At 45.3% G+C, this 14712-nt stretch overlaps 1 protein-coding gene across 6 annotated transcripts in view; it reads left to right on the forward strand.

The window, feature by feature from the left end:
* Positions 1-14712, forward strand: part of KALRN (kalirin RhoGEF kinase) — a 694704-nt gene that overhangs the window by 190246 nt on the left and 489746 nt on the right. The window lies entirely within an intron of this gene.

Genomic DNA, 14712 nt, shown 5'->3' on the forward strand with positions numbered 1-14712 from the left:
TCCCATTTTCCAGAGATAACCACTGTCTGCATGTGTGTATCTGGTTTTTATACTCATGTACCAGTGTATATACAATTAGGATAAGGTTGTACAATTTGGAGAAGGAAATGGTAACCCACTCCAGTATTCTTGCCTGTAGAATCCCATGGACGGAGAAGGCTGGTAGGCTACAGTTCACAGGGTCGCAAAGAGTTGGACACAACTGAGTGACTTCACTTTCACTTTCACCAGTGTATATGCAATTAGGATAAGGTTGTACATGCATTTTATAATCTGGCTTTCCCACTTAACCTTATACCATGACAATACCTGTGGCATTATTTATTATTGTACAGTCATGTTTAATGGTTGCATAGAGTGGTTAGACCATGGATTGTTTTACCAGTCCCCTGTGGTTCAACATTTAGGTTTTGTGTGATTTTTCAATAGTGTGAAGCCATAACGAATGTCATTACTCCCTACTTTAATATGATTCTAGTACTTAGCATATAAGCTCTTTTCTGAGTATTGGTGTGCATTTGTCCATGGACAAGGCAGCCTCACAGCTCCCTGGCCATGGTTAAGGGTTCCTTTTCTTTAAGAAGCTGGATGAGAGCAAAGAAGATCTGGTTTCCCAGTCTCTTAGAGGTATTCTGCTTAGATTACTGGCAAAAAAAAAAAAATTGTAAGTATTGGAGAATAAATGAGAAAAGACTTTCAGAGCACCCAGAACAGAGAATTTTAGCAGCTTGGGGCCATTTATCCTATGTAGCAGGTGGACTGAAGATTCAGCTCACCTGGATTTGTATTTGCCACTCCCCTGGCCTCCACACCTAGCTCTCTGACCTCATTAGCCCTTTCTGCCTCTGTGACTTCTCCACTCAATGGCTTGACAACTCAAGGGCAACCAGGGAAAAGATCCACAGAGCAGGGACTCCCCTCAGGCCTCTTGTTTCGCCCCACAAGCTGTTGTGTCTCCTCACAGGGCTGTGAAGATTCTGCCTACAGGTAGATGTCAGGGCCATCTCATCTCAGATGGTGGCCTTGCGTTTGGGATGTGTTTTCAGTAGGGGTACTTCTCAGAAATGCCATCTGAATTAGTACACCTTCATCTGGAACCCAGAGCAGTGGGGAAGAGGAGCTAGGGAAGAAAAGGCAAGGCTGGCTAGCGACAGGGTCCAGCACATAGAGATTGGTGTGGAAGGGGTGCCCAGGACCATGGCTCTCTGGACATAGAAGGAGAGGGTGAGCACTCAGTCAGCAGCTGCTCTCCTACTGGGGATACTTTCTTTTGCATCTGACCAGGCTTTGGGGAGCAGGAATGGTTGGAGTGCTTGCCAAATAGCCGATGTTAGGTAGGGGAAAGAAATGATAAAAATTCAGAGCAACTACGTAGATAAGTATGAGCAGCTTGGCTTACAGGTATGTAGTGGGAAGGTGGAAAGGCCGTTTTTAGTTGCTGTTTTCTGAATTTACTTACTCATTAACTCATTTATTGACACTGTCAACACTTACTATGTATTAGGGCCCATGCTGGGACGGCCAAGATGAACAGGAAGGAGAGGAGTATCATGGTGACCTACCATCAGCTATGTGTCTGGTACCTTCAAATAGATTTTCTCTTTTAATCATCACCCCAGCCTGTAAGGTAGGTATTTTAAATCTCTGATGAAGAAACAGGCCCAGAGATGTTAAGTTAGCTGTCCAAGGGCACAGCTAATAAGTGCTGGAGCTGAGAGTCAGACTTAGTTCTGTCTGAATCCAGAGCCTGTGCTTTACTCAGGGATGTGAGCTGCCTCTCAGGATGTGCTGGCCTGAGAGAGCTCACCATCTGGTACAAGATGATTTGATGAGCAAACAGTGGCCAGGCTTGTTCTGGTGTGGCTGCCTTACTAGGAACATCTGAGAGCCTCCTCATCTTGCCATGATGCAGCCTCCGGGGGATCATGTTAAATAAGTTTGCAGACTCTCTCTGTCAGCTCTAATTCTGACCATAACCCTCATGGTCTAGGAGTGGTCTTGGGTCAAGTTGTCATCACTTTGCTAGAAGCCAGGGAAATCTTCAGTTAAGAAGGCATCCAGGAAAGGCACCACCTAGACACCTACACAACTCATTTTGTGTTTGATCTCACTCATTCTGGCTTTCAGTAACTCTGTAATGAGAGAAAACCATCTCTGAAGCTTATCTTTGGAACATAGGATCTGGCACTCAGCCTTCACATCCTACCATCTGCCTCAGATTCCTCTTATCCAAGCTAAGGAATCTAAATCATTTGTCTTCTCCAGTTACTTTCTCTTCTAGCCCAACAACTGTATTGAAGTGAAAGTGAAGTTGCTCAGTCATGTCCGACTCTTTGCAATCCCATGGACTGTAGCCTACCAAGCTCCTCTGTCCATGGGATTTTCCAGGTAAGAGTACTGGTGTGGGCTGCCATTTTCTTCTCCAGGGGATCTTCCCAACCCAGGGATTGAACCCAGGTCTCCTGCATTGCAGACAGATGCTTTACCATCTGGGCCACCAGGGAAGCCCAATAACTGTATTGGGTCTCAGCTAAACCCTGTTAGTGGGCCATGAGTGAGACAGATGCTGGGTGATGGGGTTTACTGATTAGAACTCAAGACAGATTGTAGGCTCATTTGACTTTGCTTTAGACCAGTAGTTCTCTACCATTTAGGGAGCCATTGACCCCTTGAACATCTCATGAAAACTGGAATTACACAATTCTCAGAAAAATAAAAATGTATGGACATATATTCAATAAATTGCATGTATTTTCATGAGTTTCAAGGCCTTTCCCACCATATACATTTTGATGCAAGGTTAAAAAGCCTCTTTCAGTCTACCAGATGCTCCTGGAATGTGCAGCTTAGTATGTCCTCTGGTGAGCAGAGTTGAAGGTTATCAAGGCAACCCCTTGCAGATACCCTCCGCTGCCCCAAGCTCCTTGTTTTCCATATTCTGGAGAAGAATTCTAGCTTCATGAGATATTTGGATTACTTTGGTTTCCAATTTAACACATGACATGGTTAGTGGTAATTAGTAGTTTAGTTGCTAAGTTGTGTCCGACTCTTGAGACCCCATGGACAGAGCAGCACACTAGGCTCCTCTGTCCATGGGATTCGCCAGGCAAGAATACTGGAGTGGGCTGCCATTTCCTCCTCTGGTGACATGGTTGTGCTTCTTTCTAAAGAGATATCAGGCATCATGAGTCAGATTCTCCCTGATCCTGGTCATTTCCTAACTTATGTTGCCTCCTCATAATGCTAAGTCTGTAGGGGAACTTTGTTGTTTATCTCTGGCAAACATTAACTGATCGCTCTGATACTGTGGAGAGGGTTTGGGTTGTAGGAGGGAAGCCACCATGTCTTAGCTACTCTTTTCTATTCCCTGCAACCCACTGGAGAGACCTCCGTACTCGCTACTGTCCATTCCAGTCCTGGACCTTGCTGAGGTACCCATAACCTATCGCCTCTTCTCTGGTTACTGCTCCTTCACTCTTCAGACACTTTCTTATACCTTGAGTTATATTAGCCCTTTGGGATTTTCTGAATGCTTGTCCCTTGTGTGTACCTCTACCATTATGCTTCTTACCTGATATTAAAATTACATGTTAACATGTCTGAGTCTCCCTCTAAACTGAAAGTCCCTTAAGGTCAGAAACTCTACATTTTTTTCATTTTACCCATAGTGACTGGGACTTTACCTGGCACATATAGATGCTAAGTTAGTATGTACTGAGCTGAATTGTACAGTGTTTAGATAATAGCTTAGGGTAATAACTTAAGGAGAGATTTTAAAATGCCTTAAAACTCTAAGAGTCTTTCCATGACCAACCCATCTATGTCAGTTTATTCAGAAACCAACACATAATATTGGGGGACATGAGTTCATGCTGTCTCATTTCCATGGGAGGTGTGTGTGTGTGTGTCTGTCGTGTGATATATGCAGACCTTTCTTCATTACTGCAATTATTTGAAAACAATCCCAAAATGACTCTTTCAATTCTCTACAGTAATGTCTCCATGTCTATGCCCTTGAATACTTTTTCTTATTTGTTTATCTCTCTGATACCTCTTGATGTCTCTATCATCTCTGACTCTTTCTCATTTGGTTCATATATCCTAAGGCAGGCTGGACAGCAGCCACTCTGAGTAGCAACTGTACAACTAACTCAGGACCAAGGACAGCAGCATGCATGTCTCTAAAGTGGGAGAAGGGGCTTTAATGTGCTAAAGTTTATTCAACAATATGACCTTTGGGTATGGCCTTTCTCACCTATCAGGCTGCACTTGCAATTTTGCAAACCTGTTTTTTACTTTGGCCCTCAGGTTTTCCATGTCTGTGGTGGACCTGTGTCCAGTCTGTGCCCAATATGTCCTTCTGGCATTGCTTCTACTGATGGGCCATTTCATGTTTGGATGCCTGCTTGAATGCCTTCTATAATGACAGAGGCCTAAGCTGACTTTTCTTCAAGTCAACAGTTTCATTTCTAACTAAAGTCATAATATGCTGATTAAAGTAAAATTAATTAAAATGTTATTGATATGCACACTGGGGAAGAAGGAAAGACACTGAGAGTGAGGGTTCCATGGAGTAAACCTTTTATATGTCTAAACCTCCACAGTACACACCCTCTACCTCTGAGTACCCGTATCAGTTCAATTCAGTCACTCAGTTGTGTGCGACTCTTCGCGACCCCATGAATCACAGCACACCAGGCCTCCCTGTCCATCACCAACTCCTGAAGTTCATTCAGGCTCACGTCCGTCGAGTCAGTGATGCCATCCAGCCATCTCATCCTCTGTCGTCCCCTTCTCCTCCTGCCCCCAATCCCTCCCAGCATCAAAGTCTTTTCCAATGACTCAACTCTTTACATGAGGTGGCCAAAGTACTGGAGTTTCAGCTTTAGCATCATTCCTTCCAAAGAAATCCCAGGACTAATCTCCTTCAGAATGGACTGGTTGGATCTCCTTGCAGTCCAAGGGACTCTCAAGAGTCTTCTCCAACACCACAGTTCAAACGCATCAATTCTTCGGTGCTCAGCCTTCTTCACAGTCCAACTCACATCCATACATGACCGCTGGAAAAACCATAGCCTTGACTAGATGGACCTTAGTCGGCAAAGTAATGTCTCTGCTTTTGAATATGCTATCTAGGTTGGCCATAACTTTTCTTCCAAGGAGTAAGCGTCTTTTAATTTCATGGCTGCAATCACCATCTGCAGTGATTTTGGAGCCCCCCCAAAATAAAGTCTGACACTGTTTCCACTGTTTCTCCGTCTATTTCCAATGAAGTGATGGGACCAGATGCCATGATCTTCGTTTTCTGAATGTTGAGCTTTAAGCCAACTTTTTCACTCTACTCTTTCACTTTCATCAAGAGGCTTTTTAGTTCCTCTTCACTTTCTGCCATAAGGGTGGTGTCATCTGCATATCTGAGGTTATTGATATTTCTCCCAGCAATCCTGATTCCAGTTTGTGCTTCTTCCAGCCCAATGTTTCTCATGATGTACTCTGCATATAAGTTAAATAAGCAGGGTGACAATATCCAGGCTTGACGTACTCCTTTTCCTATTTGGAACCAGTCTGTTGTTCCATGTCCAGTTCTAACTGTTGCTTCCTGACCTGCATACAGATGTCTCAAGAGGCAGGTCAGGTGGTCTGATATTCCCATCTCTCTCAGAATTTTCCACAGTTTATTGTGATCCACACAGTCAAAGGGTTTGACATAGTCAATAAAGCAGAAATAGATGTTTTTCTGGAACTTTCTTGCTTTTTCCATTATCCAGCGGATGTTGGCAATTTGATATCTGGTTCCTCTGCCTTTTCTAAAACTAGCTTGAACATCAGGAAGTTCATGGTTCACGTATTGCTGAAGCCTGGCTTAGAGAATTTTGAGCATTACTTTACTAGCATGTGAGATGAGTGCAACTGTGCAGTAGTTTGAGCATTCTTTGGCATTGCCTTTCTTTGGGATTGGAATGAAAACTGACCTTTTCCAGTCCTGTGGCCACTGCTGAGTTTTCCAAATTTGCTGGCATACTGAGTGCAGCACTTTCACAGCATCATCTCTCAGGATTTGAAATAGCTTAACTGGAATTCCATCACCTCCACTAGCTTTGTTCGTAGTGATGCTTTCTAAGGCCCACTTGACTTCACATTCTGGGATGTCTGGCTCTAGATGAGTGATCACACCATCATGATTATCCAGGTCATGTAGCTCTTTTTTGTATAGTTCTTCTGTGTATTCTTGCCGCCTCTTCTTAATATCTTCTGCTTCTGTTAGGTCTCTCTCTAAACATAGTATAAAAGCAAATATGCTGCTAATGTTCAACAGCTTATTTATATTCATCTCTGGCTAATGTTCTGTGTTACTTTGAGGACCCATCCAAGAGTAATGCTCAGTGTAACAAAAAGACAATAAATCTCCCACCGTCACCCCCATCTGTAAGGTATGAGCACTTTAAATAACGTGATCAGTTAGAAAAGACTCTGTTAAAAAAAAGTGATGAACAATATAATTTCTTTTGTAATGGCCATTTTCTTGTATCCAGAGTACATTAAATGATGGCAACTTTTCTGGAAAGGGAGGGAGGGAGAGTGAGTGAACCTGTGTATTGCAGCTGAGGTCTCAACTCAAGCTAATATTAAAGCTTGTGAAGAATAAACAGAAATGGTTTACTCATTAGCTGGGCTCAGAGAGGTGTTACCCGTATGTTTAAAGTGCTAATTATTAGTGATCTTTAAAGGAGCTAATTTAGTAATGGTAAGTGTTACACATTTCTGCTCCTCAGAAGTAGCCTATTAGCCAGGGCTTTATATCTAATATTGACTTTAGGAAGTTGACAGTCAAATAGGCCGCAGTTAGAGTTTCTGTGAAGCATGAGAGGGAGAAAGATGGAGATGGGGTAGAAGCAGATGCAAAGTGGGGCCCGGAGAGAAAGAGGCACAGCTGCTACTAAGCACCTTTTGTGTAGAAGGCACTGTGGATGAAAAAGATTCAGTTCCTGGGCAAACTCATTAAGCCCCAGCTGTGTGCCACGCACTGGAGATGTGGAGAAAAGCACCCAGTTCCTTCCCTCAAGAGCTTAAGAGTCTAGACCAAGACCTCAGCTCAGGGGTGGAGATCTCATTGCAGTGGGGTGCCTGCCATGTGATGCAGACAGAAGGGAAGCCGGGCCAGCCTGGGTCAGGAAGGAGTTAGGGAAGGTACTGTGGGGAAGAGGCACACTTCACGATGAAGAAGGGCAGAAAGTGGTCATTGTGAGGAGCGACACTCAAATGCATGCCAGAGTTCAGAGAAGGTAGACGTTGCATCCCCTTGTGTAAAGACGGCTCAGTCTGGCCGTCCTTGCCAGTTTCTGGCATAACGCCCCATCAGTTTGCTTGGAAAAGCTTAATTTTAGTAATTACTAAGAGAGGGGCCCTTTTGTTTTTTGCACCGCCACCGCCCCCCTTCCTTTCTGCATTGAGATCAGGTGAGCTGAGGCTTGTGAATATCCTTCTCTCCGAAGCGCTATAGCCTGGTTCTGTGGGGGTGAGAGCCTGCCACACTATCACTGCTCTGTGGCAGTGGGGAGGGAGGGTGGGTGGGAGCATGCCGCTGGCTGGTCTGACATTGGCAAGTGTCAGTGGTGAAGGACACTGCCGGGGGTCAGCCTGACTGGAGCAGTGGGTCCCCAGACTGGGGAGAGGCAATGCATCCTCACACTGTGCTGTGTGTCTGTTGTTGGCGCAAAGCTGTTCCATCTCTTTCTCGGCCAGATTTGTTCCTTCCGTTCAGCTCTGCACACACTTCCTGCCTCAGTGGCAGGTGTTTTAAGGAGAGTGCCAAGGAACATATTTATAGTCCCTGCAAGAGTTTCCCACAGGCAGTTGCCTCAATAGCTCATTAGTGTCTGTAAAGATGAGACAAGACCATCACTTCCATCTGTATGTGTGTGTTTCCAGCTCTTTATCTCTCTTACCCTTTCCCCTCTCATCCTTGTCTTGAATTAATATAGGAAAAGAGGAAGGAAAGAAAGGACAGTGAGGGGAATAAAGATCACCACCTCTTTGCACCAGTGGGTTCCCTCTCATCCCAGCTGCACTGACAGCATCTTCTGCCAAGAGCTTTCCCCCAACTAGTCCCCACACAGGAGGAGCCATGTCCTTAAGTCTCTTCCCTTTATGAATCGTTCCATGTTGCATCTTCATGGGGTCTTCCCCAAACTCCCAGCCTGGCAGGCTCCCAGGAGGCACCTGGCAAGCAAACATTCCTCCTGCCTATCTTGGAACCTAGGGAGAAGATACAAAGAGGCCGAGTTCCAGCATGCCCCACACCCCATCCCACCAGCCACCTCGGCAGGGGCTGTATGTCCCATCCTACCCTGTCTCCCTGAAGACAGAACAGGAGGTAACATGGAGGTTGGAATCAGTGCCTGCTGGATCCAACTCTATTCTGGAACTATGGCCTTCCTTTGGGACCAGCCAGATTCTACCAGCTCTGGTCCTTACCGCGGCACAATCCAGCTCTCGGAGCTTCTGTAGGCATTTGAAGCCATATCTTTGCTGGAGGCCTTCTCAGGAGCCCAGTCTGTTGAGAATGATCAGGTTCAGAGCGAGATCACATAGCCCACCCTTTACCACCGTGCCTTTCTGACCCTGCTGTTCTGCTCAGCCACCAACCTCTTCATCTGTAGCACATGGCTTGCTGGCCCCTTTCTCTCTGTCTTGGCTTGTACTGCTTCCCATCAGAGCATTATTCTTTGGCTTCTCCCTTATTCAAAATCTGGTTCAAAGATCACCTCCTGGGGGAACCACCCTGACAACTCACCGCTCTTACTCTGTCTGCTTAGGACCTGTGTGTGCTCAGTTTCAGTTCAGTGTTTCTTTAGCCTCTTTCGCATGACAGGCACTGTACTGGGTGCTAGGGTAGAACACCAAGTAAAACATGGTCCCCACCCTTGGGGAATGGGGGGCAGTTAATGGGGGATCAGAATGAAAACACAGAAATGCCTTTTAGGAGTGACAGAGTGCAAGCTATAGTCAGGGACAGCTCAACTGGATGGGGGTGGTCAAACAAACTGCCCAGAAGGAGTGATTCATTAGAGAAAGATTTAAGAGGTAGAATCAACAGTATCAAGTGACTGAATCAAATCTTTGCAATGGAGGGGAGTCTAGGATACGCCTCCAAGTTTCTGTTTGGGTAACTCAGTGGGTGATGGCAGCAGTAATCAGGCTAAAGAGGTTGTGGGCCAGCCATGTTGGAGGCAAGATGGGAGGATCTTTATCAGGATCTCAGAATCTAAGTTATCTTTTTGTACTGTGTCTGGTAGCTTTCTGGTGTCAGAGGAAATAGGCATTAGGTATTAGGCAGAAAACTCTCAGAGGGCAAAAATTGGGTCTCCTCTCCTAAGGAGCAAATTGCCTGGGATGAGCCCTGTGTTCTCCATAGGTGTGAGGCTCCCTAGAGTGACAGCACCTCTCCTTCCTCTGTTTCTCATCCAGTGCTGCCCAGTGTTCAGGGCTTTGTACCCGTGGGTGGGAGTGCAGGTGTGGTAAACAGGCATAAGCCGCCTGGATGCTCTGTCCTCCAGGGCTGTCTCAGAGATGGCATCTTGGCCTGTAAATATGATCAGTGACAGTGTTTGTGGTACTGAGAACAGTTCCAGAAGGCAGAGGGTTCTGAGGCCTGGTGTAGAGGAAGATTTGTTGTGAAATTAAAGCATTTGGTCCATGAGAAAGTGGTTTAAACTACCAAAATGCTGAGCAGTTTGAACAAGTGTTGTTCATAAAAGTTCCTACCATCAAAAAATATGACATGGTCCAGTCTCAGTGCCTGGAGGAGGATAGCCTTCCTGGATAGCCTTTTTATTCCAGAGCTGGATTTGAGTTTTGGGTCACAAAGTAATGGCTGAATGTCTGGAATTCTGTGTAGGGGGTTGGTCATGAGCAGAAGCCCTAGATCAGATTTTAGAGGTTCTGTTTAGACTGGGCTAAATGATGCTTTTGTCTATCTGCTTCTGAGGCAACTCTGGAATAGAAAGACAAACTTTAGAGTATAGCACTTTCCTAAACATAATGTGTATTCCTCATCTGAACTTCTTGTTAAAATACAGGCTCTGATTCTGTAGGTCTGGGGTAGGGCCTGGGATTCTGCATTTCTAGCAAGATTCTAGCTGGTAGGTGATGCTTGTAACTTTAAGTAGCAAGCAGTTAGGACTCATCCTTAAGAAGGCTTTCCTTTGGACTCCTTTGCATTCTGTACATATGTTATCCTGTCTCTGATAACAGCTCACTGTCTTATCTGCATGCCTACTTACCTCTGCCTGGAAACTCCTGGAGAGCAGGATCCATTTCTTACTTGTCAAAGTATTCCCAAAGCTTAACATAAGGCTCCCACACAATAGGGTTCAAGAAATAATTGATAAAAGAATGACTCTGGGAATAGGAAATTGTTCAAATAGTGCCCAAACTAAGGTTTGGCCTGATGAGCTGTTGGAACTCTCAGCTCTAAGCCAAATCTTTTTTGTGTGGTGGATCAGTCAGTCTTTCAGTGCCACCATGATCAAGCCTTCCATCCTGGACACATAGGGTTGGAGTGGAAAGGAGACGGAGACCTGAGCACTGGGCAACTTGGTGTCTCAGTAGCTAAACAGGGTTCGGGTCCATTTGATGCAACATTAGAATACTTAACACAGTATCTTCTAAGTGCAAATTAAGGGGGAGTGACTGCAAACCAAAAGGAAATAAAGAGCAGCTTTCACCTCCAAATGTTCAACATTGGCTTATTTGTTTCTTGTTGAAATCAGGATTGCTTCCTAAAGGAGGCTAGCCTAGATGATGCCCCAGCTCCCCTGAGAGACTCCCTGCTACCCCAGAGCTACAGAACCGCAGACAGGGCCTGTGACAGACGGCCAGTCCTGCTCCTGCCTGAGGGAGCCACACAGAGGCTGGGAGCCAGATGAGGGTGATTGGCATCTTCTTGCATGGGAACAGCGACTAGGAAAATGTGAAGAGGAGCAGGCAGCAGCAATGTGAGCACAGCCCATTTGGAGTGAGGAGTAGGCAAGAGTGGGGCTTGGAGAAGACCCATGCTGGAGATCCTGGGCCGATGGCAGTGGTAACTTTTACTTCCCTAATAGATGCAGAGCATTTGAACGTTGCTAATTAACAGAACAGCAGGCTTGTAATTCTGACAGCAGCAGGACATGAACGGGGTGGGGCTGGCACTGAACGCCAGCGAAGTGTGTCTTTGTCCATAAGATAAAACACAGCATTCAGGTCCATGAGGGAGCCCCCTGGTTCTTTCTTTTCCTGCAGTAACTGCAAGAGCACAGGGGCTTTTATTTCTTCCCAGTCTTTCTTTAGAGGTAGCAAGGGGCCTGGGGTTTATAGTCTATTAGTGCCATCAAATATACCTTTATATCAGAGAGAGAATTTGCCATTCAGGCCTGCCTCCTTCAAAGTGTGTGCCCCCGGAAGTTCTCCTGTCACTAGTCTCTCATTCTGGTAACTTGGCTGTCTGCAAAATGGTGTGATGTGCCATGAGGATTCCAATCTCTAAATTGATTCCTGGGGAAGAATGGACTGGAAGGCCAAGGAAGAGTTGTTCTATCTTCCTGAAGTGCACTGAATCATGTCAGGAAATGGGTTCTTTCAAAGCATACTGATCTGATAATCTAAGGATCTCAAAGGCCAATAAATATGAGGAAAAGGTTTAAAAAGTCTCGGAACACTACAGCTGAGTGGTATCATCTACTCAGATCACCAGCATTTGGTGTGACAGATGAGGCCACTGACCTTGTGCAAGTCACTTTAGGAAAGGTTAACATTTCATTCATATATTTATTTTGTCATCAAATATTTATTGAACGTTTACTATGAGTCTGTGCAGACATGTACCTAGTGGTGAACACATGTTGCTATTTCATTGGTTCTGTTTGAGTTAGTGTTCAGTGAAGTTCTCCTTTCTTACAGATTATGTATGACAACTGGTTTCACAGGGGCCATGGGGTTATTGATACACAGGATCTTTAGCCGGTGCAAATAGGTTTTCTATGCAAGGTCACCAACTTCTGAGCTGCTAGACTAATTAGTTTAGCTCTACTTGGCTTTACATAATGCATACATTGTTGAAAAGTTATTTGTAATTCAATTTCTGGCAAATAAGAAACTAATTCAAACCACTAAGGCAACTTTTATTTAAAGAGACCCTGGATCACATCCTTTTATAATGTGAAAAATCTTGTTGCTGTTGGAAATGATTATCCTTTAGTTAGGGATTTTGTAAACCTGGACCCTTTAGGTTTTCTTATGGTTGGACACACAACCTAGGAGATAGCTCAGCTGTGGTCTGAACTGGATGGGGGAACTCTGGCCTGGGAAGAGAAAGGACCCCCATCCCCTGCCAGGAATCATAGACCAGCCCAACCCAAGATAGTGACATGTACTTGGAGCAATAACTGCAAGCTGCCTGGACAAGCTGCTCCTCTTCTCTCAGGCCTTGGAGCCTGGAGTGGAGAAGGAGAAGGTGGGGCTTGATGAGTGGGGTCTGTAGAATGGAATTCCAAGCTCTCTCTCTCTGTCTCTCCACAGGTGGGAGGTGGCAGGATGGGTAACCTTTTGCTTCTGTTATAGCATTTTCTTCCTTACGTGTCCGGGAGCTGTATGGAAATTAGAGCCATCTTGTATACTTTACTGGGCTTCCCTTGTGGCTCAGCTGGTAAAGAATCTGCCTGCAATGCGGGAGACCTGGGTTTGATCCCTGGGTTGAGAAGATCCCTTGGAGAAGGAAAAGGCTACAGCGACTTTCACTTTAACATGGAGAGGAACACTTTAACAGGAGAGGAACAACAGTGGAAAAAAACCGGACAAGAGTTTAGGAGACAAGAGGGTTATGTGGATTGTTATTATACAGTAATATTTCATTAGCTTGCGTCTTGCTGGTTTTGAACTTGTAAATAATCTGGAAGGACACATTTTATATGAAAATAAAACTTTTGATGCAGATATATCATTCTATGCACATAACTCATGTGCTAAAGATGATCTCTGTCTAGCTGGTAAAGTCTAATAGGACTCTTCCTTGCCCAGGAAACTGAAGCTTATTCTTATTGCATCATGGTGAAAAATTATCTATGTATCTATTTTTAATTTTTTACAATAATTTCTGTTGATCCTTGGAGAAGGCAATGGCAACGCACTCCAGTGTTCTTGCCTGGAAAATCCCATGGATGGAGAAGCCTGGTAGGCTGCAGTCCATGGGGTCGTGAAGAGTCGGACATGACTGAGCAACTTCACTTTCACTTTTCACTTTCATGGATTGAAGAAGGAAATGGCAACCCACTCCAGTGTTCTTGCCTGGAGAATCCCAGGGACAGGGGAGCCTGGTGGGCTGCCGTCTATGGGGTCGCACAGAGTCGGACACGACTGAAGTGACTTAGCAGCAGCAGCAGCAGCACGTTGATCCTAATTACTTTCTACTGGTGAGGTTTAATAGCTTTCCTTTGTTGGAAGATAAAGTCAGAGCATAAAGATCAGTAGAAACAAAGATAGAAAGTACAAAAAGTTCTATAGTTAGAACTTTCTTTTTATGGTGTTATTTTTTTTCCTCTATTGCCCACAGTCTTCTCAAAGTGAGCCTTGCAGCTGGTTACTTCAGCATCAGCTGCTCTGGGTCAGCTTGTAAAGAGAAGCAACTGATGAGCAAAAAGCATCACTGTCTACATTTAGTGAAAAATGAAAATGAAGAAATAGATGGAAGGGTCAGAGATCCTTTGTAAATTTGTCTTTGGCTAGCATATGACCTCTTACCATGGACACTGGCATTCTGGGCCTGCTTCTCCTCTTTGGTTGAGTGTGCAACTGTCTTATTTCCCTTCTCTAGGCAGTGATCTTAGTCCTGGGGTGTTGCCAAAATTCCCAACAATTTTGGAAGCTTGAAATAGTCAGTGATGAGGAATTGAGACGCCTTGAGCAAGACCATCCTGCTCAGCATGTTTCTCCCCTTTGTAGATTATCAGGTTGGGAGCACAAGGGGGAAAGCCAAGTGGAGAAAGGCACTTGAAGGGGTGTCCGTGGTCTCCAGCTCTGCCCCACGGAGCCCACACAGGGCTGCCTTTCTTCTGGGGTCCCTCTGTGCCATGTTCCTGGAGGTGGTACACAGCAGAAATTCCATTTACAGCTTGCAGGGCTCTGCGTGTGGGCTGGCTCTCCCTGAGAGTCCTCTGGGGTACTCAGGATAAATGACAAGGGGCGGTGAGATGGCCTGGAGTTTGTATGTGTGCACGTGTAAGCTGAGTCCTCCCTTCCCACACATCTCACACCAGCCTGGGTTGTCCTTTGCTTCCTGAGGCTGCTGTTTCTCCAGGCACACTGTTATTTTCTATTCTGTGTGAGCCCCAGGCCTCTGCCTCCAGCCTCCTAACAGGAGCTCAGCTGGACCCCAGAAATGACTTTCCACCTGAGAAATGAGATTTAGGCAGAGAGTGAGTTGCTGAAGAAGGGAGTGCATTTGCTTCCCGTGGAACTGACATCGCTCATCGGTCATTCATTGTGGACTGGTGGCAGTGACACTGAAGGGAAGGGAGGAGAGCTGGAAAATGGTGCTGCACTCAGCTTTGCTTCTCACTTGGGAATTTTCACTTTTTCCCTCTGTAAAATGAAGACTAACAGTTGCTATGCCACGTAGAGGAAAAAGCCAAAGGAATTATTTAGGACGTTGTGGTCCATCTTGATGTTAACTTGACC

The sequence above is a fragment of the Capricornis sumatraensis genome, chromosome 1, assembly GCF_032405125.1.
Source record: "Capricornis sumatraensis isolate serow.1 chromosome 1, serow.2, whole genome shotgun sequence".
NCBI lineage: Eukaryota > Metazoa > Chordata > Mammalia > Artiodactyla > Bovidae > Capricornis > Capricornis sumatraensis.